The 25,466-nt window shown below is 41.8% G+C and overlaps 1 long non-coding RNA gene across 3 annotated transcripts in view; it reads left to right on the top strand.

Annotated features, from left to right (window-relative positions):
• Positions 1 to 25,466, top strand: part of LOC107076651 (uncharacterized) — a 111,080-nt gene that overhangs the window by 31,825 nt on the left and 53,789 nt on the right. For all 3 annotated transcript variants that reach the window (XR_011184953.1, XR_001477834.2, XR_011184950.1), the window contains exon 2: positions 2,395 to 2,555. This is a non-coding gene — a long non-coding RNA (uncharacterized lncRNA). The remainder of the gene's footprint in view (positions 1 to 2,394; positions 2,556 to 25,466) is intronic.

Raw genomic sequence — 25,466 nt, 5'->3', positions numbered from 1 at the left:
AATCAGACTCTGAATTAGACTCTGCCTTGCCTGGGAGCTGTGTGCAGTTCCCTTCCCAAGCGCAGGCAGGAGTGATGATTAAGCTGCTGTATTTTTCCTCCTAGACTTTTATGAAGCAAAGTGGCAGTGTGCAGAGCTGGGTGTGCCTCTCAGAGCAACAACCCCATCCAACCCATCACCTCATCAGCTTCAACCTCATTAATCTGCTAAATGCTTTTTTTAACGGTGCAGATGCTCATGGTCCTAAAGATACAAGAGAATAAGAAGTCACTGTTGCTGTCAGAAAATCACAAAGATATTATACGTATATAGAAGCATGCTGCAGCCCTTTCTGGACTGTCATGTCTGCAGGCTGAAGTGTGGCCATTAGCAGAAGGAGATAAAGTCACCAGTCTCAAGCATGCTGTTGCATTTATTATGGGTTTTATTAGGCTTCCCAAACCTACAGTGATTTAGTTAAGGATTAGTTTTTGTCCTGCTTTTGAAACCACTGAGCTGGCCATCAGACCCTCATACTGTAACCCTACCCTTGCCAGTTAATGCAGCTCAGCAGATCACAATCCAATCGAAGCTTTTTAACCCTCGGTGGCCTGATGTGTTAAGTTCTGTACGTTGAGTAAGAGAGTGCGATGGCTAGTTCTGCTCTGCGGACATTAAAGACGGGGATGTGCTCATTTACCCATTTGGATGCTAGTGTTGTAATCTAAGAGTCCTTTTTCAGCTGTTGATTGGAGGAGCACAGGGAATTCACTTTCACAACATGTTGGATGCTTAGTTCATTCCAGTAGACATTACTCTGTACTGGAAAGTCCTTACGGTCAAAACGCTCTATGAACTTTGAGCGAGCAACAGTGGAATCAAGATGGACAGATGTGAACAGAGGTCTGTCTGCAATATACGATATTATGTCACTTTTCTTTTACAGGAAAGCAAGAGTTCAGGCCTTAAAGGCTTAAACAGTCATCAAAAATGAAAAGGCTAGATGGGTAATTTGATCCGCATTCATTTTCTCACTTCAAATCAACTGTAATTGAGCTGTAGGCTCTTGCTTCTCTTGTTTTAAAGGACTTCAGATTCCCAAAAAAACTTTGGTCTTTCCATAGATTAGTGCTTATGATTTTAAAGACCTTGATAAGGGACACTGGTTACCTTCAGAAGGATGCAAAGACTCTCAAAATCAGTGAGGGTTGACCTAGCTCCTAGTTCACACTAGGTTATTAGATTGTGCTCTGTGTTGGTGCATTGCAGACCTGAAACCATGACAATTACATTGACAAAAAAATGCTAAGACAGACAACCATCTGTTGTCTGTCTGTAGGCTTGCCCTGACTTAAAAAAAAGGAATAACAAAAATGATTAATGAGTTTTCTCCTTTCCTATTAATATGAGATAGGTGAAAGATAAAATAAGATGCGAAAGGGCAAGCTGAATTGAAAACAAATTTTTCTTGTAGCAGAAATAGGAGCGCCTGGCCCTCCTCTTAGTGCCGAACAGCATCTTGTAAGCTGAATGTCAATCAGGGGTCATTTCATATTCATAGGGAGCTTCTCTGCAGGGTAGCCTGACCCTGCAGTCATGATTGCCGTGTCAGTTTGACAGACTTGGGGCTCCAAAGCAGCAGCTGGGTTTGTTGCCTTTCTGAGAGACAACACTTCACCACCGAGAGGAATGCGTGATCCTTCCCTCGTGCAGCTTTTTTCCCCTTTTTTCCCTGCCTGAATATTACATACTCAATAAAAATAAAAATCCCCTTCTGCCCAGCCAGTTCCCATTTTGCATGTGTCAGATGAGCCCACTCTACTATTTTGTACACTCTGTTATGTACAGTATATGAATCAGACACAATAATGATGAAATAATATTTCACTGAGCAAACACCTGAGTGCAATGTACAGTACACACCGGAAATTAGGTAGTATTCTTATTCTTTACTTCTGCAAGTTCTGTATGTTTCCAAAGCATAGCAGTGCACCTGTGTTAACGCGTGTTTATTGGAGGAGCACCGGGAATCTACTTCATCAACATGTGGGATGCTTTGTTCTATACCCCCACCACTCTTTGTGTAAAGCTAGTGCTTCATGATTTCAGTCATTGATACAGTCCCTCTTATTTTCCACTTGTATCTTTGGGTCAGAAATTCACAGCTGGTCCTGAACACTGTTCAGTTGATTGCATCAGGGTTTTAAAACTGTGTACATAAATAGGATTTTTATTTCACACTTCCAATATTTGTGGTGAGAGATAGTGGGGCTACATGATTGATTGACCTACTATATTGGACTAGCATATTATTTATATCTATGCATTCCAGTACAGATTACTCTGTACGGATAATCCACAGGGTGGATTTATGTGTCTCCAGTCTGAGTATGGAGTTTTCCTTTGTTTTTCTAGGAGTTTGGGTTGCAATTGCGCTGCACTCACCTTTCCTGTAAGAGATCCATAAGTCCGAAGTTCCTGGGACTCGTAGGAAGAAATCATTGCGAATGCAGAGTGTCTGGCTTAAAGGGACGTGACACGGTACTCGTTTCAAGGACACCCAACAGTGGAGTGAGGTAGGTGATCCGCTTTTAACCCTCAGAAATTCTTCTGGTTCAACAGGAAAAAGGGAAAGTGAAATCTATTTTAGAATGTACTGCACCAGTGCTCAGTCTCAGCACTTGCTCATGCCTTGTGTCATCACGAACGTGCATTGCAATCAGTTCACAATGGGAATACCATGCATCTGTCTATGCAATCTGCAGTCTCTTTTCACTGCTTTGGTAGGGTCAGTGTGCGCTACAAATGAATAATGTTCAAATGTGTTAAAAAATGTTGCTCGGACATTGAGGTTTGTCATGTCATCAAGGACCTTGGCTCCCCTGACTGTGTTTGATTGCTGGCCCCTGCCTGGTTATGAATAGAAATTAACATCTCTGCGTTGTCTTAACTAATATTACGTCTTTAATTTCATGTTTTAAAGCTAAATATAATGTAATCTCTTTATAGATTATAATGGACTTTTTATACAAAACAATAAGTTTATTTTTAATTCAAAAGATATTTCAATTATATAGGACTTCTTGAAAAGTTTTCTACTAAGGCTAGTTGCGCCCATTTTATTTCGTCTTGTTCCTCTAAAACTGAGTTGGATGACTTTGGTAAAAGACGGGGATTTTCTCCACATTTTTACCAGACACCTGGCCTGCTTCCTAACACACAGTCTGATGAACCAAGCAGGCAGTCCTTGCAGGGGTGCTAGTCGTCGGTAGTGGTCTCTTATCTGAACAGTCATGAGTGACATTATTCCCAGCTGCAGACAGCGACAGTGACAAAAAAGAATGAAGGAGAGAAAAAAAGAATAAACTGCTGTTATTTAACAATGCAGACAGTGGGTAGACACGGTCTCTAACTGCTTCTGAGCAGAGTTGCCCAGTTTTTATTTTTTTGATGGTGATTTTCCCTGACACACCAGCCCAAAACACCCTCCATGAACAATGTCTTTCTTATTGTTAAAGAAAAGCAACATACATTTTTCTTTTATTTTACAATTTTCCAGACGGCAATAAAATTAGACCTCTTCTTATTCTTATTAGGCCTGCTTCTGAAACTACTGGTGCAGACATATACAGTATAGACAGCTCAGAAAATAGCCCTGCTGTAAGTCAGTTTATTTAGACTCACTGTCCAGGCTCAGTTTAGCTCCAGAAGGAGCATGTGACAATGTTTTGCGGTATATTTACAGTATTATTTTTGTTGTTGAGCGGTATAACTGTATCTATCCCCCCCTTAACTTCTAACCCCATGCTGTGCCTTTAACTTATTATTAACCAGTTTAGTCCATCAACTTTTCCCAAGACAGGAAAGAGCTCTGCACCTAGTTATCTAGAAATCCGTGTTAGGGCCATCTCTGGTCTATCTTAGCAATGCAATGGGAGCGGCTCTCCTTTGAAAGCCATATATGTAATATAAATTGGTACAGTACTGTGCTACAGTATGCACTCTGAATGTAAGGAGGGAATGGAAGAATATGAGCCAAAGCAGCTGTAGAAGAGTTGTTGAGTCAATCTCAGGAAAACCTCCTTGTATACAAAGATTTGGCTTTTCTTCGGCTGCTCGTCATGATGACAGCCAAGCACTTGCACCCAGTTGTGTGAAAGTAAATGGCTTTTAAGTTCATTCTTAAGGGAGACTTAGAATTTCAGCATTTTCTGCTGTCTGCTGGACTTGACACAAGTGAGGAGGATAACAGCAGGGGGGCTTCTCAGCTGAGTGGCGTCAGCTGCCTTGTGGGTAGTGAGGAACATGTAGAATAATTTCTCAGCGAAAAGGTTCCCACCCCATGAGGGGCTTTTGAACTTATTTTTGCTGTTTCAGAATCATATTGTGCGGGGAGGGGATGATGAATGTCGATAGAGCTTAAAGTGCATGGAGTTTGAAGTTTCTGTTCAAGTCCTAGAAATGCAGTTCTTCTACAGTAGCTTTTAAGACTTTCCTCAGCTTTTAATAATAATAATTCCTTACACTTATATAGTGCTTTTCTGGACACTTCAAGGTGAAGTTCTTTACAGGTAATGGAGACTCCCCTCCACCACCACCAGTGTGCAGCCCCACCTGGATGATGCTCCAGTACGTTCCCCACACACCAGCTCTGAGTGGGGAGGAGAGCAGAGTGATGAAGCCAGTCCAGAGATATGGATTATCAGGAGGCCATGATGGGTAAAATTCAGGAGGAAATTTGACCAGGACGCCAGGGTAACACCTCTACTCTTCCTGAGAATCATCCTGGGATTTTTAATGATTACAGAGAGTCGGGTTCTCGGTTTTACTTCACATCTGAAGGACGGCACCTTTTTACAGTATAGTGTCCCCGTCAGTATACTGGGGCATTAGGACCCGCACAGACAGCAGGGTGAGTGCCCCCTACTGGCCCATCTAATACCTCTTCTCTTTTGGTTCAGATTTGTTTTTGGGATAGAAATCATTCTTGTTTGTTGCTGTAATGTCTGTTCTAGAGTCATCGAGACCTGGGTGTAGTTTGCAGCAGTGTGACTAACAGAAAGCAGCACTTGCTATTAGGCATTTTCTAAAGACATTTCCTCTTTGCCATGATCAGTCTGAGATAGCCATCATCTTTCTTCTGTTCTTTGTCTTTAGAAGAATCATCTTAAATGTGGTTAATTGTGTGGTGTTAATTAAAATCAATTGCTATCTGTGGTGAGTCAGTGTGATGAAGCAAATGCTTCTCTCAAACAAAAGGAGCAAGAAATGAAATTCAGTCCAGGAACTTTGTAATCTCTTGGAATGAACTTTCTACCAGGTCATTACCAATGTCAAAGACAGAAAAAAACAACAATTTCACTGCACTGTGGCTACATTGCTTTCTTAATATCTGAAAAAAGACTTTAAGCTGAAGCATCCTGAAACAAATGATTATTTGTCACTTGCACTTTGATGTACATCTTAAAAACTTTCTATTCTTTTTGGTTCTGTACATTTTTACAGCTAGAACAGAGAACTTTACAGTATAGTGTGCAATATGAAAACTGTGTTTTCTCTGGTATAAGTGCATGATACAGATGTCAAATACAGTATAAGCACATGCGTTGATACTTGCTGGCTTCATTGCAGCGCACTTTGAGTTAACCAATATGAAATCAGCTGGTTGATAGTAACAATTAAGTGCAGCTATAATGCGCACTTAATTTCATTGGAGTCTGGTATGCCATTGCAATCTATATCTGAAATAGCATTTACCTGCACTATGAAGTGTAACATGAAAGTAACATCCTATTTAAGCACGGTTTCATATACAGTAAGCATATAAACAGAAAACTGCATGCAGTCTGTGATAACTCGTCATTCTCTGTCTTCTCCTGCTGCTTTCATACCAAGTCTGGATCTTTAAAGAACCAGCTATTTCTCTCAATGGGTTGCATTCAACAAACCGCGAGTTGAATTTGAAATCTGTTCACTGTGAAGGTTTTCACACCTGGAGAAAAAGAATAGGGGCACTTCATCAATGACTTCTCTTGATTGGGAGGGACCATGAGACTGGAGAATTGAAAAGAAAAGAAAGAAATCTCTGTGCTTCAATAACTATTCCATAACTTATGTTATGTTTGTGTTTTTTCTCAGGCTGTCTTCAGTCTTCAGGCCAATGGCTGTTAAAGTCAGATTAGAGGCAGTTATTATTGGTGTTACTGTATTTCGAGGAAAAACTTGGTGACAGGATGGATCTCCTTCTGTCCCCTGTGAAAACCACTCTTATAGTTTATGAAGCCTTCTTGTGAAGGACTGAAGGTTATATTGCGGGTAATCGTCTGCTTCGCTTCCCTTATCATGGTATCCATCAGCTATTGTAGCCTCTAATGACGCCAATTTACACATGAATGCCACCAAGGCCAATCAATACTTCCTCAACTCATTCTGTTTTCTCTCCTGCTTATTTCCTGTAGAGCTCCTGAGTTTTTTTTTTTGTTAAAGCAACCGACTATAAAATCTTGATGTGAAAGCCCACTCATCAATCTGCTGCTGGCAGAGTCTTAATGTAAAGCATGGTGTAAGGGGAGAGGGATATAATTTTTAATTGCATGGCTGCCCTGAGCTGAATGACTGTTATAAGGCCAAACCATTAGACAGAGACCTCCCTTGCATGCATAAGAAGACTCATCATTCATTATACAGTACATGATGGGGGAAAAAAAACCTTAATAAACTTTTTGACAGGGAATGACTTTGCTGAGGGCTATGCTGGACTACAATTGAATACAAAGCTTTCCAGAGGGAGGAACATTAATTCACTTCTTAGGTCCTGGCTACCCTAGAACATTATTGCTGTTCATCTAATTTACAGGACCTAATCTTCCAGGTTGTTAGAGGATGTTGGATTATGTACTGTACCTGTGGCATGTGCTGTGCTGTATGGATGCTGGGAAGAGCCCATGGGGATGCACGGAGGATGACTCTGTGCCATCATCATCACCCACTCAAGTAGGCGAGGCTCCTCACAGCCCTGAGAACAGAAGAAAGGGAAAATGAGACAAAGTCATTCGACTCATTTAGTTCATTTGGTTACTAGTACCCAACCGATCTGAGGATCTCATCCAAGCCTTTCTTGAAAGAAGCCAACAAGCCAACTGCTGTAACACCCTTCGGGGTAAATAAAGTCTTATCTATATATCTACCTGCGACAGCATGGCTGTACTATTTGCTCCACACCTCCACACCCTTTAGCGTAAACAAGTGCCTCCTGATCCCAGATTTAAATGCACTTCTGCTTTCCATGTCTTGTGGTTAATGTCTCCCATTGTTAATAGACATCTACAGTATATTATATTCAGTGCATTCTGACCTCACACATGTCAGAAATCTCTCAGGTTTGTTCCTTTTAATTGCGAGAAAATGGATATTTAAGCTAAGCTAGAAAACCCAATGCACAAAAAACAGTTCATGCTATTGTTGGTTTAGCAGTGCATTGGTTCCACTATTGGTGAGTACAATCTTTTTTTGTGCTTGTAAATTAATTTTATTTTTTTGCAAGAATTTACGTTGAATGGTGTTCATTTTTTTTATCATAGATATCTAGAACATGATATCATAGCTGACAAACATCATTTGTAAAACAGCCCTTCGCTATTCAAAAGCTGAAGAAATGCGTTGATATTATAATTTTGAGGTTAACAGCCTTCCAAGCAGTTGACCTGGGTTTGCTTCTCAGCCAACGCATGGCTGCAGCTGCTTGCTCTTGACATTTCGGGTGGTGGGAGTAAGAAACAAGCTACCCAGCCATGATGTTGTAGCAGTCACCCGGGCTTCTTTTGAGAAATGACTGAAAGAGATCCTCCATTCAGGATATGTGGCACTTCTTCACACACAGATTCAAGAGTCAAGATTTTTTATTTGCAATATACAACAAGTGTATTGGAATGCTTACTCATTCAGCTGTACCCAGTAACAGTTGAAAAAAATAAATAGGCACAAATGACCAACAGACATGGAGAATACATTTAGACAAAAGACATTATAATGCAGCCAAGACATGGCATAGTGCAAACAGTGCAGTACTTTAAAGTGCAGGTGCTAATTTGAGCTGTCTGTGATGCGGACTGCTTGGGGGAAGAAACTGTTTTTGAATCAATTGGTCAGTGTTCTGATACTGTGATACCTTTTACCAGAGCCCAGGGTTGAAAACAGATTGTGAACTGGTTCCCGAAGTATAGCTCGAGCCCGGTTGTGGCAGCTGTCGAGAAATATTCGGTCGATGGTAGCTCTGGATCAAGCTACCCTGCCATGTTGCTGAGGACAAAACTTACCCTGCAACTCACAGGCAGCAGCCCACTGAAGCTCAGCAGGTGTGAGCCCGGTCAGTACTTAGATGGGAAACCTCCTGGGTAAAAAGGCTGCTGCTGGAAGAGGTGTTAGTGGGGCCAGCAGGGGGCGCTCACCCTGCGGTCTATGTGGGTTCTAATGCCCCAGTATAGTGATGGGGAGACTATACTGTAAAAAGGACCTGTCCTTTGGATGAGACATAAAACTGAGGTCCTGATTCTCTGTGGTCATTAAAGATCCCAGGGTGTTTCTTAAAAAGAGTAGGGGTGTAACCCTGGTGTCCTGGCCAAATTTCCTCCTTGGCCTTTACCAATCATGGGCTCCTATTAATCCCCATCTCTGAATTGGCTTCATCACTCTGCTCTCCTCCCCACTGAGAGCTGGTGTGTGGTGAGCGTTCTGGTGCACTATGGCTGCTGTCGCATTATCCAGGTGGGGGTACACACTGGTGGTGGTGGAGGGGACCCCCATTACCTGAAAGTGCTTTGAGTGGTTGAGTGGATTGTCCAGAAAAGTGCTATATAAGTGTAAGGAATTATTATTATAAAACCGTTCGATCAATTAGTTACTAACTACCAGATGGACTGAATGATCTCCTTGATGTTTGTAAACATTCATATGTTCCTGTGCTATTAGACTTGCCTTCCAGTTTTGCTTTCTGCTGATATCAGCTGGTTCATATGTGCTGGAAACTGTGTGGGTTGGAAGTGTTTGGGATTTTTCTGCTGAAGGGTACAGTATGTATTCTTCTTTGAGAAGAAAATCAGTCAATGCCAGACCATGTGCTGAGGTTTCATTGCTGTGATGTGAGTTTTCCTTCTGCTAGGGCTTAGCTCATTTCCATGCTCAATGGGTTCTCCTGAAGAGGAATGCTTTCACTATGTTGGTGTACAGAGTTTTTCTTTTCTAACTGTGCGTACTTCCATTTTACACAGCAAGGAAAGTCTGAGGGCGACATTGTTCGTTCAAGCTATGTGGTTGTGTAGGTTGTTTGGTGAGATACAGTATATCGTACTTTGTCTGTTAATCTACTTGGACCCTGTGAACCTTCTCATATCAATGTAAAATATCATTTAGATGTGTCCTATTCAGACCTTGATCACTAAATGTTTCTTTAGAATCATTACCACACCTACTATACACCTTTCTAATGAGTGATCTAATTTTATTTCAGAGGTAGGGGCTTTGGCAAGAAGAAAGTGCTGGCATTCAGGTTTTCCCACTCCCTCAGCTACCTCCCTGCTTGCTTTTGAGGAAAGTTCTGAGCATTGACATGCAAAGCCAGAATCAGAGTTCAAGCTGAGTCACATTCATTAGCAGGGATGTGAGCGTCTTTGCTCACTGTGGTGTCTTTTTTTTTTGCCTCCTGGCATGCCTACATTCCTCCTGCATCAGGGTTGATGACGAGGGCAAAGGTCAAGCAGGAGCTGCTGGGGTGTGTGATGAGATTTGCGAAGAGCTTGAGATCAAGAAGGTGAACGTTAAGTGAAGTTTTGACTTTCATGAGGAATCTGTACAATATATTCATCATGTTTTTTTTGAACAAGGAAATTGATTTTTTTTAATATTAAGGATCTATTGCATTCATGTAGGGATTTTCATCCCTAAGGTTCCCAAAGCTCCTCACCTACTTCATCCATCATGGAAGAGAAGCACCCTGCTTTTTACTTTTAATTCTTTGGGCTCTGTACCCAAGGCTTGAATGACTGGAGCTGTTCAGTGTTGGATTCACGGGGGGATCACCTGCAGGTCAAATGCAGGCCCGTTTCTGATGCCAGCTGACACATCTCTACTGAAAGAATTAAAGTCTCTTTCCATCCAATTCTACCTTAATTAAAAGCTGCTCAATTCTGGCAGAAACAAGGAGCTGCTTAGATGTCAGTGCTCAGTATTCAGCACGAGGGGCCCCTTGTAGTGAAGCAAATTTGGATCAGTCAGAGCGTTACAATGCGCTGGTGATTCCTAGAAAAGAAGTTAAGTCATCAAGGTTGGGCAAGGACAACGTCAAGTGATCTTATTAATACATCCACGTGCTGACGACTTCACTGGTATGACTGACAGCTAAAGAAAAACACTGGCCAAACACTGGGTCCACCACTACCGCCAAATAACAAATACACAGAGTATTGCAAACAAACCAACAGAAATATCCTTGTCGCTGGAGCTAGCAATATCAGTGTAAAACATGTTGCCCCGTTGACACACCATTGGAAAAACGACATCCAATTAGTTTTAGCCTGGGTCCCCTGGCTGCAGTCATGATTGTGAAATTGGCAGCCCACATTCAGCCCAGAATGTCTGGGGAGAGGGCTAGGCATCTGCTGGTGCAACAGAGATGCCTGCAGCTTTCCGGGAGCAAAGACGTGCTGCTCTTCCCAGGGTGCATAACACTGTGATGTCACTGCACAGCCTGAAACTCAGGGGTGGGCAGTCCTGGTTCGGGAGGGTTGTTGTATCTGCAGGTTTTCATTCCAACCCAGCTATTGGTGAGCTACATCAGCCATTATTGGCTTAAAGGGACCAATTTAACATCTTCCAGCTTTCCATGTGTTGCTGCTTTGAAGAGACCTAGAAAACCTGCAGACACACGGGCCCTCCAGGACCGGGAGCAGACAACCGTGCTGTAGCGTGTCAAGAGACGACCATCTCTCTCCTTGTGGGATATATTAAAAATAATTGTACATTTTCCATCAGCGTGCATTTGGTGTCTCTTACCTCAGACATGTTGAAGTCCACAGAAGATATGAAATCCGGTGTGAGAAAATCAAAAATATTTTGGGGTTTTCCCGTACCAGGTGTTAATAGATAACTGTTGAATCATTTAAATGTGAGAGGCAATTTGCAGGAATTAGGATAGTACACATTAATATGCTAAGACTATTAAGAGAATACCACTGAAAAAATAAGCGGATGCATCCCGCTGTCTTGCCTGTGAAAATTTACAGAGTAAAAGTGGCTCTTGGATAATATGCAACATGTGAAAAAGAGTTTATTTACCACTCATCCATTGCAATGACCCAGCGTGTCCAATCTCACATACCTTGTTTCTCTTGTGCTATAGAGCTGCAGAGTGTGTATCTCCGATTCTGCTTCTGTCCTGCAGCAGAGTGACATTTTAACTGTGCCATAATGAGCTGACACTCATACTTGCAAAATGGCAGGACTGAGACTGCAGACAGAGGGCAACAATCAAAGTGGACTACAGGTCTGTTCTCTGACCTTGAAACATTAAGAGAAGGTAATGTGGCCAGTAAGGGCTGATTTGCTTTTAAGAATTCAACCGGGTAATTTCAGATCAGTATCAATCTGATAAAGACCATTTACTGTATCTTCTGCTTTTTGATATTTTGTTATTTTTATTATTTATTTTTAGCAGCCACCTGTATCTAAAGCAGTTTACATTGTTTAAAGGCAGGGTGCAGGTATCTCAAGTTTCTGAACATGTCAAAGGGAAATGTTGTCATTTTTTCCTATAGTACATCATTTGCACTTAAGAATAATGTTCAAGCACTTGTGAGTTGAAAGGCAACAGAAAATCATGAAGAGAAAGGCCTGACATCTAAAATGAAAGATTTGATGTCTTTGATGCAGACATACCCCAAATAATGCAAGGCTTTGGTATGTGACTCATGTGAAGGGAAGGTTCGAGGGAGATTCTTTCTCTGGCTTCGGCAGCAGTGGGAGGTGTGCGTACAGTAGATCGGTCCCTGTCCCCCGTGATTGTGGAAGAAAGGGAAGATGAGTCTGTGATGGCGTATCGGAAGAAGAGCTGTAGTCTTCCTCTTGACGGAGGCACAGAGGAACCCCTTTCCTCCTGAGCTGCAGTGACATCACACGTCTGTTTCTACTTTGTCATGAGCACAGCGTCTCATGACAGAGACAGAGACCATATGATTCATCTCCCACTGAATCATACCACTGATTTTCACAGGGCCACCTCTCTGCCTGCTGCTATGAGCTTCTCCCCGTCTGGACGGGTGGGATGAAACTGACACCAGGCACCATTCAGGTTTAAATGCTCTGAAGCCATGAGTCCCCCATGCTTATTTCCACTCTTTCTTCCGTTTTGATGTTTTGTTTCTTAAATCAAATTGGGAAAGGAAGAGTGCAGGCCGAGAGAGGGGGCTTTGCACTGCCTTCATTTTTGAAGCTCCCAGATCAGGCTGGGTGCTCTTCAGCTCTGTGGAGCCAGACAGGGCCTACCTTTTTATTATTCTTCGAAGTGCCACTATCAGCAGCAGCAGTAGGTGACATTGCAGGTGCCACACTACTCACTCAAGAGGTGCTGCCTGCTGAAAAAGCCAAGAGAGGCATGCCTGACTAACCCCCACAAACCCGTGCCACCACTCTGAGAGTCGAAGTCATTGTCGGCAGACTCTGATCAACCCCGAGCCCGGCTTCAGCTGAACACAGCTGTGAGCTTTGCTTCTTGGCCACAATTTATTTGGGGTTGTAGTTTTTTCTGTCCAGGTCTTGACTATTAAACCTGAGCTTCCACTGTCACTGCAGGAAAAAGCGCTGTCACCTTTTGCACCCTGTCTGACACAAGGAAGAGAGCCTGTTTCCTTATAGAACTACACTCATTTAGAGGATTAAAGTATTCATGGAGTCATTATGCTGCCTCTCGGTAAGTGTCCTTGTCTGTATCATTGTACAGTCTTGTTCTTTACATATTCTGTGCTTGTACACACGGCACTAATTCAGCACTTAGCATTTCATTTTCTTTCAGCAATTCTGTTTCAGTTCTTCTTCACTCGTGTTATTCCCTGTCCAAGACGAAGGATTTAAATTATGTGAGGACTAAATCGCTTCTGCCATCGCGTCGTTATACTGCCCCTGTAATGTTCAATCACAATTACTTAGCAGGTTGCAAGCTTGCAGATTGAAATCTGAAAGTGTATAAAAATCCATTTTCTTCTTTATCTCTTCTTGTTTTATAGAATTACAATCAATTTTGAGAATAAATGGATTTTCTATTGCTTTCCCTTCTAAATGTAGAAGACTGGACAGTCATGTCATGTATTTGAAGGCATCTTATGTTTTATTGTATTTGATTTAGAAAGTTATTTGTGAATTGAATACAGTGAAAGCACAGTTCCATTCTCACTATCAATATCATGTAATATATACTGCCCATTACATTAATATCATTTCATTTTGCCTTATTGTATCACAGGTATAATTGTTTCTTTTCTTAATAGCATGAAAACACTATCAAATTGTTGTTTCCAATGAATTGTCTTGTTTCAATATTTGTACAAACAAAATATGGAAGGAAAAAGTTTTTTAGTTATTGTCTTCTGGCGGTGTTGTCTTAGGGACAGACAGAGCTGGAATTGGACAGTTTGAAAGCTTTGGTCCTTCTTATACCCTTACAACCTGTCTATTTATCTGAGTTCCAGAGTGTCCTCATTTTTAAATTAATGATAAGCTTGTTTTTAACTTATTGCTTATTTTATTTTGTGCTTGTTAAAATTCTCAGTAAATGTGACGGATCCCCATGGATACAGCTTTAATAATGAAGAGGGTATTTAAAGTATTTAAGAGAGACACAAGTTAGCACTTTCCTGCAGGATGTGTGTGGCAGTCTGAGACTTCCTGTGAGGGGGAACTATATTAACTAGGAATGTTAAACTCCATCAAGAATAGAAGGTGTAGCAGCTACTGTACCTTAAATAATGAGTTTTCACAGGAGTGAACAGTAGTATTTTTAACTTTAAAAGCATTTTTCCTTCATTTGCCAGCATTTAGTTGTGTAATTGAAATTGTTTTCCATATATCATACATCAGTTGGAATCGGTACATTAATACACAAACGCAAGGATCCTGGGGATCCTAACACAGATAATAGAGTGGTGATTTTCTTGAAGTCTTGTATGAGTCCCTCAGCGGTCATTCCCCTGCCTGCTTTATGGTCTCATAAATCTTTAATGAGGATTTCAACTGGAGAGTGGTAGCCCTGTTAAAGTGATATACTGTACAGTCCCTCATGGACAGTGAGAGTGGCAGCGACAAAGGTGTGCACACATGGATCTCTTTCCAAACTGCCCAGCATCCGGGAGCAGTTCGGTTTTACTGGCAGACCGCTTCAAATGAAAATAATTTCATACACTCACGTTGGGAATAGGAAACTGGGCCTGGCTTACCCAGAGTGTACTCTGCCCACTGTGTGACAGATGAATTGGGCAGTTTGTCCATGGTGTGAGGCAGGAGAAATTAAGCCCACTGAGTCTTGAAGGACTGATATACTGTATATTGTTAAAGAAAATTCATGGCAGGGTTTACACTCTTATTTTTAAACCATAGCTCAAAGCTCTTGAAGACATACTTTGATGGCAACTTATTTTTGTTACTATTTTCATTCATCAGTGGTGCTGGAAGGGAGACCAATTTTTCCTGTGATTCATGTGCCGAACCTATAGCTGCACAAAATGTACAAAACCATCAACAGAGTGAACAAATATTTGAGTTTGGACATTCGAAGACAAGACCAACTGCTGGGTGGAGTATTAAGTGCAGGTATTGTTAAACACAGCTTTATGTGCTGGGATGAGGTACAGTATGATAAAAACACTAAATTTGCAAGGCATTGCTGTGGGTAAACACTATTTAATTCAAGCAGAGATCGACACCATTCACAGTGGACTCTTCTTTCCATATACAAAATGCAATCATCAAAGGTTTAGGGCGCATGTGTCACGACTTGTACCTTCTTCCGGAAGCGCTCATCCGTCTTTCCACGTCTCCCTTCTAAAACCTTCCCATAGATGCCCCCTTTCCTGACCTCACCCCCCCTTGACTCATTGATGGACTACCTTAGTATACGGTCAACAAGATTCTGGACACCCATTGGCATCGAGGCCACTGACAGTTCCTAGGTTATGGTCTAGAGGAGTGTTCCTGGATTCCCAAAAAAAACATTCTGGATCGAGACCTTATTGATGAATTTTTTCGAGATCATCCTGAGGGAGGGGGTACTGTCACAACTCGTATCTTCTCCTGTAAGCGCCCTGGCATTCCCACGCGTACTTAACTCCACACACGCTCATCCAGGAACTAATTACCCAACCACGTCTCTGTCTCTCTCTCTCCAGTATTTAAACACTCTTCACTGGCTTACCTACGCTCACTATTGAGAAGTCTTCCACAGCTTTCTCTTGTGCGCGCTACTATTCTCGACCTGACTCCTTTGACTACCCGACCTGGCTCTCCTACTTTTGACTTGGCCTTTGCCTAACGACTTAGATTTGGACTCTTGGATTTACTTTTGCTCGAACTCCCTTCCTCACGGCTTTGCACACGGGTCCAACCCCACAGCATGTGACAGCATGTGTGTGCAAGAAAGGGGTTCCCACTTGCAAATGAGTTTTATGAAAGGAGTGTATGATTTGGTTGATTCAAAACAGTTCAGATTTAGGAAGTTTGAGTCATCCCAATATAATATGCTATAAATAAGAATATTGAAGGTTAAAAAAAGATTATACTATATGAAAATATGAAGGATGGATGGATTCTCTTGTGCCGACTCTTATAATGGGCCCAGTTCACCAGCTTTAATAAGGGAAACACATTTTGTCGCTGTTGATTTTTACTAAATTTACATGGAGAATAACTGAAAGTCCTGTAGACGGCTCTGTTTTAAATGTGGCGAAACAGTCATAGCAATTTCGTTTGCTCATTTCCATAATACACAGATTGCTGTTTTTTTAGAAAATGCATTTCTTTGCAGTGAAAAATGAGAAACCGAGAGTTTGCCAAAAAGAGAATAAATCAAGTTAGAAAAAAAACAATCATCGCACAGCACATCAACAACACAAGCAGGCAAAGTTGACAGACTACAGCTCAGGGCAGACCTGCCCAAACTAGTCAATTCTCACAATTACGCCTTGAGAGATTCACTAAGTTAAAAACTCATTGCGTATGTAATGTGTTTCCCTGCTGCAGTGACAGTATCGCAGATAAGCCCCTTTCTCTTTTAGATTTTCTGCTGGAGAGCCATTTAGAAAACATTAATAAACATGAGTTTTTCCACATTAGGTTTGAAAAATAAGTAAATGAATGAATTCTGGTTATAACCACAGCTAGTACTAGTAATGTGATAGTGCCATTTTCTCTTTGGATTGAGTTCAAGCACTGGGATCTTTTTCTTCTGACTTTATTTTTTGACTTTGTTTTGTTAGGCTGCCACTGGGGTTTGATTACCTGTAAAAGGAAAATAATAGAATGATGCATAAAAAGGTCCAGTGGTTCCAAGATCTGTTGATGAGGTGTGAAACGAGATGGGTGAATTATATGGCCCCATTAATCAAAGTGGCAGTTTTACAGTCTTCACACACCTACTGTAGGCCACTCTCTCTCTCTGAACAAGACAGAAGTTGGTTGGCTTGGACAGTTGACCTCTGACCTTGAGCAAGATAGAAGCGCAGCAGGAATAGGGATGCAACAAGCCGCCTCACAGGGTCAGCATTTCATTCAAAGCACTTCATTATCTTCCAAATGAGTCAGTGTCAGCTTCCGGCATTAACAAATTGCTTTGGAAAATTACACTCAAATGTCAATTATGAATGATCTAGTGATTAAGAATTCCTTGTTCAAAGCGACAATCACATAAAGCAGTGAACATTCGTCCTAGTGGGATGAACATTGAAAAATACCCCCTGCTTTTTAAAATTGATTGGCTTTTCCATTGCAACAGGGCTGTAAAACCTCCCTGCCTCATCATTCTTATTCATAAGTGGAGGGAGGCCTCTAACAGCAGTGTTTCATGCTGTGCGTTCAGACTTTCCTGTTAAAAACTGTACTCTGCTACTTGCAATGTACTTGAGTTGGCTGCAAGATGTCACATTCATGAATGACCAATCACTTAAGCAGTACGTGAGAAACGGATGAAGAGAATGTTGAGTTACTGGGTAAAGTCTAAACAAACTGTCTCATCTGTCACAAAATGAGCTGCTGTAGATGAGCCTCTTCTCATTCGACGCTGCTCTTATGTTCTTGTGTTCTAACACCTGCAGTGCAGCTCAGGCCTTCAATCTGATTCTGAAATCAACTCAGAAGCCTGTTCTTTCACATGCCTTCCTTAGACAGTGTGGAAGCAATGCTGAGTGTTCCCAGTGAATACAGTTCGTCTCGCTGAATTGCTACCTGCCCTGGCTTGTGTGCTTATAAACCATGGTTTATAAGTGTCCTGCATGTTGAACTTAGAATCAGAATTATGGAATTTATGGAATCTTAGGACTGTCAGAAGGGATTGACTTATTCCCCTGTCCTCTTGATTCATGGGGTCGCTAGAGCATGCAAACACAAGGTCCGCAGTGAGAGAATGTTCCAAAGAAAAACTTCTAGTTTTTAATACAGATATGGAATACAGTTATATGGATGACATATTGTTATAGTGCATAACGCATTTTGTCAGATGCTCATGACCTATACTGTCATGTTTCAGACACTAAAACAATAATAATGGCTTAAAGGCAGGAAAAATGGGACAGTTTAGGAATATGAATTTTACACATATACTTTAGATGTGAGGGTTTTTAGGCATAACAGCAGTGGTGTATTCTAATCTGACTACAGCTTGGGAACTGCAGTGCTATCAGACAAGTCTGCTGCAGAGGGCCTGGCTGTCCTCCCCTGTCCTCAGTGTTTGCATGGAACTCGAGCCCCATCTACTGCACCATCGGAGGGGCGCAGCAGCTGTTGCCATGGAGACACCGTGGATCCGGGCAGTGCGGTTTTCAGACATGAAGTGCTGCAGAGCTCAGGTTTGCCCTCTTAGTGTGTAGAGAACCCATAGGTTTCATTTTCCCTGCATCACGTCAACTGAGAGAGTCAACATGATGCTGACCGTGGCACTGTACTGTATTTAGGCTGTCTAGTGGAAGAGATCTGCATGGGCTTCAGCTACGTGTATGTACTGTATATATGTTTGTGTGCTCCTGTGATTACAGTAAGAGATTCCTGTACCCTGTTCAGTAAGTCTTTAGAATACAGATACTGTAAAAACATAATAATTCTGGGCTGTAGATGGACCTTCAGACCCTCTATGGTGTCATGGGCACCTTTTCTACTGTGCAGTATTTGGAAAGGTCTTCAGTTAAAAAAGATAACATACAGTAGAGGGATGGGATTATGGATTGTGCTGGAATTCAACCATCTTTTAAAAACATGAGAGAATAAAACAGTCACACACTGCCAAACTGGTGTGATAGAAGGTACAGAGCATGTGCTGCTGTGATTACAGTGGCATATTGGGGAGAGAGTATTTTGAGGAAAAATGATTGTCCCCTGATGCTTGCTTTTTATGATAATTCAATGTATTATGCAGGATTCAGGGCACCGTTGCATATACACATTTCAAATGGAATCATCTTTTAATATACATTTAAAAAGCTGCAAAACAGAGCCTAGACTAAAAATAGCAATTATGTTACTCTGGAGAGTGGCCTCTCTCAAATTAATTAAAACTGTAGAAGCCATCAAACCCAGAATAACTCTACATTGAATTTTTTTTCTATTATGTAACAACTTGGCTGCAAATTAAGCAGAAATGAAGTGATGGTCTAGTGAGCTAATTACTTGCTCAAATCCATAAAGGCAATTCATTGTCTGTGTTGAACAAAAATGAGCTTTCATGTCTTATCATCCTCAGAAATTAGGAGCTGACAGGAGGATAAAAGGGCAGTGTCTTATCTATGTAGGTATGGCTCTTACACAGTTAGGTAATGATCGTGGTGTATTTCCTTATCTTAACTGTTTCTTAAGAGCTTTTTCCTGCTCCTCTTCCACCTCCATCTCCTTCCCCTCCTTCTCCTTCCCCTCATGCTCCTCTTCCACCTCCATCTCCTTCCCCTCCTTCTCCTCTTCCACCTCTATCTCTTTCCCCTCATGCTCCTCTTCCACCTCCCTCTCCGTCCCCTCCTGCTCCTCTTCCACCTCCATCTCCTTCTCCTCTTCCACCTCCATCTCCTTCCCCTCCTTCTCCTCTTCCACCTCTATCTCCTTCCCCTCCTTCTCCTCTTCCACCTCTATCTCCTTCCCCTCATGCTCCTCTGCCACCTCCATCTCCTGCCCTCCTGCTCCTCTTCCACCTCCATCTCCTCCCCTCCTGCTCCTCTTCCACCTCCATCTCCTTCCCCTCCTTCTCCTCTTCCACCTCCCTCTCCGTCCCCTCCTGCTCCTCTTCCACCTCCATCTCCTTCCCCTCCTTCTCCTCTTCCACCTCCCTCTCCGTCCCCTCCTGCTCCTCTTCCACCTCCATCTCCTCCCCTCCTGCTCCTCTTCCACCTCCCTCTCCTTCCCCTACCTCTCTTTCTTATGTTCCATTTCCATCTCTTGCTCCACCTCCTTGCCTTTCCTCCTGATCTGTCACCTCCTTTTCTTCTTGCTCCATCTCCTTATTTTACTTCCTCATGTTTTGCATTTACTTTTTCTCTTCAGACAGGAGGTATTGACTGGATGTCTGCGGTCAGCTGCTGAAAAATAAGAATCCGATAAGGGTTAAGGGACAAAGTGAAACAAATGTGATTGAAATCTGAAGGGTGATCCTTGACACTTTGTAATTGTTTAAAACTCAGAAATGAAGGAACACAAAGATGGCAAAGGACATTTTTCACACAGGACCTTACTATGTTCAATAGAATAATTGGTATTTATTGGGTTCATGCGCTAGTGAGCAGCATGTCTGAATGACTGCCTTGTGATTTATTTTGTAGACAACGCTTAATGAATGAATGAGGTGCTTAAAAAATGGTATTGCATTTGTATATAGAAGTCAATGTTATAATGTTTGTTAATTAGTAACTCTTAGGAAAAACTTAATGATGTTTCCCGGAGATTGATTTCTTTGAATAATAGCACATCACTGTTATTCAGCTGCATATCTGCTCTGAGCTTCTTGTAGCTTAAAATACAATAACAGGTTATCATTACATGAAAATAAAGGAGAAGTGGTATAAATTGTCAAGACAGGATAAAGTCAAGATAGCCTCGGTCTCATGATTGTCATTTCACAATCTACACAATAGCATCAAGCTGTGTAAAGATGAATATCTAAAGTGCCATCCTTCTTCCAATTAATGGAGTATAATGAGTTCATTGAGTATTGCTTTTCATAAGGCAAAATACAGGAAGCTTTAACATTATTTTCTGAAAGCTATGTTTGTGGTCTCTAAAAAGTCTAAAGGCAACACAGTGGCAGTTGCCATTGTCTTTTTAAAACATCAATATTGGGCAATGTGTGCGCACAGAAATATATAGTTAAATCTGAATGCAGTGCCTCTTGTGACACGTCAGTGCAACAGAACAGGCTCCAACCTCAAGTAACCCCTGTGCCATAAACAAACACTGGAACACTGGAGAAAACAAGTAAACCTGACTGGACAGCCAACACTGGTTCTAACTTGGTTTGTGGATGCACACACAGAGTAATATGAGACAAGGTGAAAGCAGAGGTCAAAAATGTCTTTAAAATGATCACATTTCTCATATGCATCATACTTCTGGATCAAGGACCCAAAGAACCAGGGCAAAGCAACCTTAGGTGGCTTTACTGTGCCTGAACTCAAAGATTCTCCAGAGTTTGGAGAGACCAATTACTACTGGGTAATGTCAATTATCTATGGAACCCAGATCACTGATTAGAATGTTGGATAAATGTAATATTTTAAACACCCATACAAAAATTTAGAATCTCTTGAGAGAGAGACAGGAGTTGAACAGCAACACAGACGGTTGTGCAGAAATCTGACTCTGGCCTGGGGGTCATTGCTCCTGATCTGTCTTGAGGAAATCTTAAACAGACACCTGCTGTTGTATATGACACCTCAGAAATAGCATCATCAATCACGAATAACCACTGGACCATAAGTAGAATGCACTCTTAAATCCCCAGTCCTGGTAATAACATGGCTGGACCATGAAACCCTCACTAACAGTGTTACAATTCTCAGCACTGTGGGAAATACAATCTGTTTGTGTTCTCCGGTAGTAGCCAGTTTCCCTACAGTTTATAATAATAATAATAATAATAATAATTGCTTAAACTTATATAGTGGTTTCTGGACACTCCACTCAAAGCGCTTTACAGGTAATGGGGATCCCCTCCACCTGGATGATATGACGGCAGCCAGAGTGCGACAGTACACACCTGTGTGATACCTGTATTGCCAGCTATACTGTGGAGCAGCTGAGCACATCCTTGTTTGAGCAGTGCTGAATCCAGTTTTTAAAGGTGCTTGTTCTTGTGTCAGAAAGGCAGTCATTCCTGGGATGTAGATAATCCCTACATCCCGGCTCTGCTAGGAGGACACACCAGTTTCCTCCTAGCAGTATCACCTCTGTCATGTATTGGGACACTGTGCAACCTAAACCTGTTCACTGATTTGAAATATGTAAAAACCCATGGACTCAGTTTCTTTCTGAAACACATAGTGCATTTGTCTTTGTTTCAAAGTCACATGAAGATGCAGTATCAGATGGTGCTGGAAAAGCTATGACTTTTTCCAGCTCCCTAAATTGGTTGGGAGTTGTGAGAAACACAACTGAAGGGTGTGCGGGTCCTGACGTCAAATCAGGAAAAATCTTTTGCGAAGATGGCAGGTCAGCAGAGATTTAAAAAAATAATTGATGCATTACGATTTATCCGCTAAAGCTATTTGATACTTCAACATTATACGATAGTGCTGGATTAAAGTTCTAATGAAGCTGAACTGACAGTTTTTATGTTACAATTCACAAACACATGTAGTTTAATCTGATGACTAGGTAACAAATGCCGATCGAATCTTTTGGGACCACATTCAGTATGACAAGATCATGATGCATCACTCCGTAATGAGCCTTAATGACTCAAATGCAGCATCTTCATTTTATCCTTGTTGTCATAAATGGGCAAAACCACATCACTGCAGTAAAAATGAGATCTGAACCCCATCTAGGAGCATTGAGATTTTGATCTATTCTTTGTTAAATTGTAACTGATTTAATCTCTTCGTGTTGTGTTCCTGCTCTGCTAGATTCTCACACACACAGCTTTGAAACCTCAGCTAACAAAGATATAGAGCTGACATGTGCTCAAATGTGAATTGGGCAGATTTGAAAAAAAAAGACTCTGCGCCGACAGGTTCAATAGGATCTGGCAAAATAACACCGATAGACTGTTCTGTAACAATACAGAATTGTTTTCCAACTGAAATGATATTAAAATTTAAGACTACCATTCTCGTACCCTAATAATAGGGACTCCGCTGAACCACCACCAGTGTGCAGCCCCACCTGGATGACGGGACAGCAGCCATGGTGCACCAGTATACTGCCCACACACCAGCTCTCAGTGGGGAGGAGAACAGAGTGATTAGGCCAGTTCAGAGATGGGGGTTATAAGGAAGCCATGATTGGTAAAGAGCAGGAGGAAAAAAACACCACTACTCTTTTCAAGAAACTCCTTGAGAAGTTGTTTGTACTTTTTACAGTCTAGTGTCCCCATTGCTATACTAGGGCATTAGGACCCACACAGACTGCAGGGTCAGCGCCCTCTATTGGTCCCACTAACACCTCTTTCAGCGGAAGCCTTAGCTCTCCCAGGAGTCTCCGATCCAGGTTCTGGCCAGACTCACACTGCTGAGCTTCAGTGGGCTGCCAGCTGGGAGCTGCAGGGTGAAACAGCTGTTTATATAACATTATGTTTTATCCATTTATACTTTATTATATTTGGTTTGGAAATGGGTGTTATTATAAAAACATGCCTCTTAATTCAGACAACTGGACAGTTATTTCATTTGGCTTTAAGCCAGGTAAAGATCATAAAGTGTTCTTTTTCCTGTGGAAGGAAGTGGAAGCTGTGTACAGTAGATGCATGCTAAAAAATACAAATACACTTCCAACAGAACTAACTTCTAAACACAAAAGACCAAGTGAATTTTAAGAACATAAAGATTTGAACAATCTGGTCTGCCTGGAAGTTAATAACTTATGGATCCTAGGATCTTATCCATCCATTTCTTTAAAGAAGCCAGGATATCAGCTTCAATCACCTGGCTGAGAAGCTTGCTCCACACTCCCAACACCCTTTGCGTAAAGACATGCCTCCTATCCTCAGTTTGAAATGGACTTCCAAGAGCATTTTCTTTTGTCAGCTCCCCAGCCACATGATCAGACCTGTACCATAGATGCCCGCTCTTTACTTTTCAATATTTCTCTCTGACAGCACAGTAACAAGTTTTCAGGGGTGAGATTGATGCCCAGTGTAGTGGAACGCACAGAAACAAGGAAGAACAGACCTGGATCGAACTCTATCAGGAGCTCTCAATGTCAAGTGCCCATGTTCACAAGAGACTTGGGTACTTCTGCCAAAGTGAGCTTCAGCAGCACTGAAAATAAATGTCCCATAAATGTGCTGTCATATTTAATTACTTAAATGTGAGGAGGAAATAAGAAAACAAGCCATAACGCAAGCTCACACCTCACCATGCACATCGGCAAAGACCGAAGTTACCCAGGGCTGGTCTTGACTCTCAATGAAATTGCAATATCCCTGCAGGAGCCCTGTGTTAACCGACCGTCTCTTTCTGAGATGCTTTTCTATCACACGTCACTGGTTTTAGTTCTTCATCTGAAACAGAATGTCCTTCACATGTTGCTGTCAGAGCATTCTGCTCTCAGAGGTTTTTCACCTAGCTACAGTAGGTGCATTTTGTCAGTACTTTTGCATGGAAACACCCGGCCAAAATTAACCAAACAAAATGAAAGCGCAGCCCGCAGGGAAGGGGAAGGTCAAGCGAAGGTGTGCGATTGGCGGCTCATTTTGAGAGCTCTCACACAGCAGAGCAAAGTGGGAATTCTTCTGAAGGTGTGGACTCCTGCCCGTACAGTCAGCAGGAGTCAGGCTTGAAATCCTGCGAAACAAGGAGGCTCACTGCTCTCTGTGTTCTCTCAGGCCCAATCACACTGCCCGCAATCAGACTGGACTCAGGCTCTGGATGGGCCCATGGGGATTCATGGAGAGAAATATACCAAACTGCTGAGCTATAAGCAGTATCTTTGTCAGAATCAGCCTGGAAAAAGAAGTCCATAAAACTATAGCGGTTTTACGGACGGAATAACCTTTCTCTTGTTGGCAATTGTTATGATTTAAGCAAGCAGAATGTGGCTTTGAGGGTCCCCTTATTTTTGTGTATCTTAGTCATTAAAAAAGTAGCTCCAAACCATGATGAAGCAAGTGAACAGAGCAGGACATTCATATTGATAACAAAATGAAGAGTTTCGTGTAAGGTTTTATGGTATAGTAATTGGTAGCCCTTTAATGCAGATTATAGATTCCCTATAACTATACTTATTTTATGAAGTGTTCTGCTGTTATTGCTTATTGTGAAATAAAGGATTCTGTTGCTTACCAGAGACCCTCAATGTGTTTGCGAGGGACTGTAAATGTGTGATTTATGAGCCTGACAGTTATATGGATTCTGTATTCTGAGAATTATAAATTAATATTTCATATGTATGAGAAGATTAATTACCAGCTAATGCCTGCCTGGGGACTATTATGAAAAATTAGCCAATGAGAGTGCAATGCATTTTCCGACACGTGGTCCAGCACGTGTTCTATAATTACATGCTTCCCTCTGTGCAAAAACACAGAAGCTTCACAGAGAACCAAAAGTGGGTATTGTGCAATAACTTTGTGTTGGTTTACAATGATTATGTGTAATTCCACAGTAACATTGTTTCAGAATAACTGTTGACTTAATAATTGATAATATGCAGCATCCTCTTTCCTGAGTACTGGAGTCCTCTCTGCTGTGGACTCAATCCAGTCAACAGTATCATTTAACCCTGGAGTTTGGTTGAAAACCAGGGGTGTCTGGACTGGACTGGCCACACTGCCTATAGCTCTGCCTGCCTCATAGTCAATTTGAAGATGTAAAGCACTTTGAAATCTCTTGGGATAAAAGACGCCATACAAATGCAAGGGATTAATCTTATTTTATTGTAATGATTTGACAATAGAAATGCTATTGGATAAAAAAGAGACATACTCACATTGGGCACCTGTTCACCTCTGATTGCCTCCTAAACCACACTTGTCTTGTGCTGTGTTCCTTCCAGATAGTCTTGTACTCACTGACGTGGACATGAAGAAATGCTATGAGGTACACAGT

Source organism: Lepisosteus oculatus, chromosome 3 (genome assembly GCF_040954835.1).
Source record: "Lepisosteus oculatus isolate fLepOcu1 chromosome 3, fLepOcu1.hap2, whole genome shotgun sequence".
Taxonomy (NCBI): Eukaryota; Metazoa; Chordata; class Actinopteri; order Semionotiformes; family Lepisosteidae; genus Lepisosteus; species Lepisosteus oculatus.
Note: the sequence above shows the minus strand (reverse complement) of the source record. Positions and strands in the feature narration are given on the sequence as shown.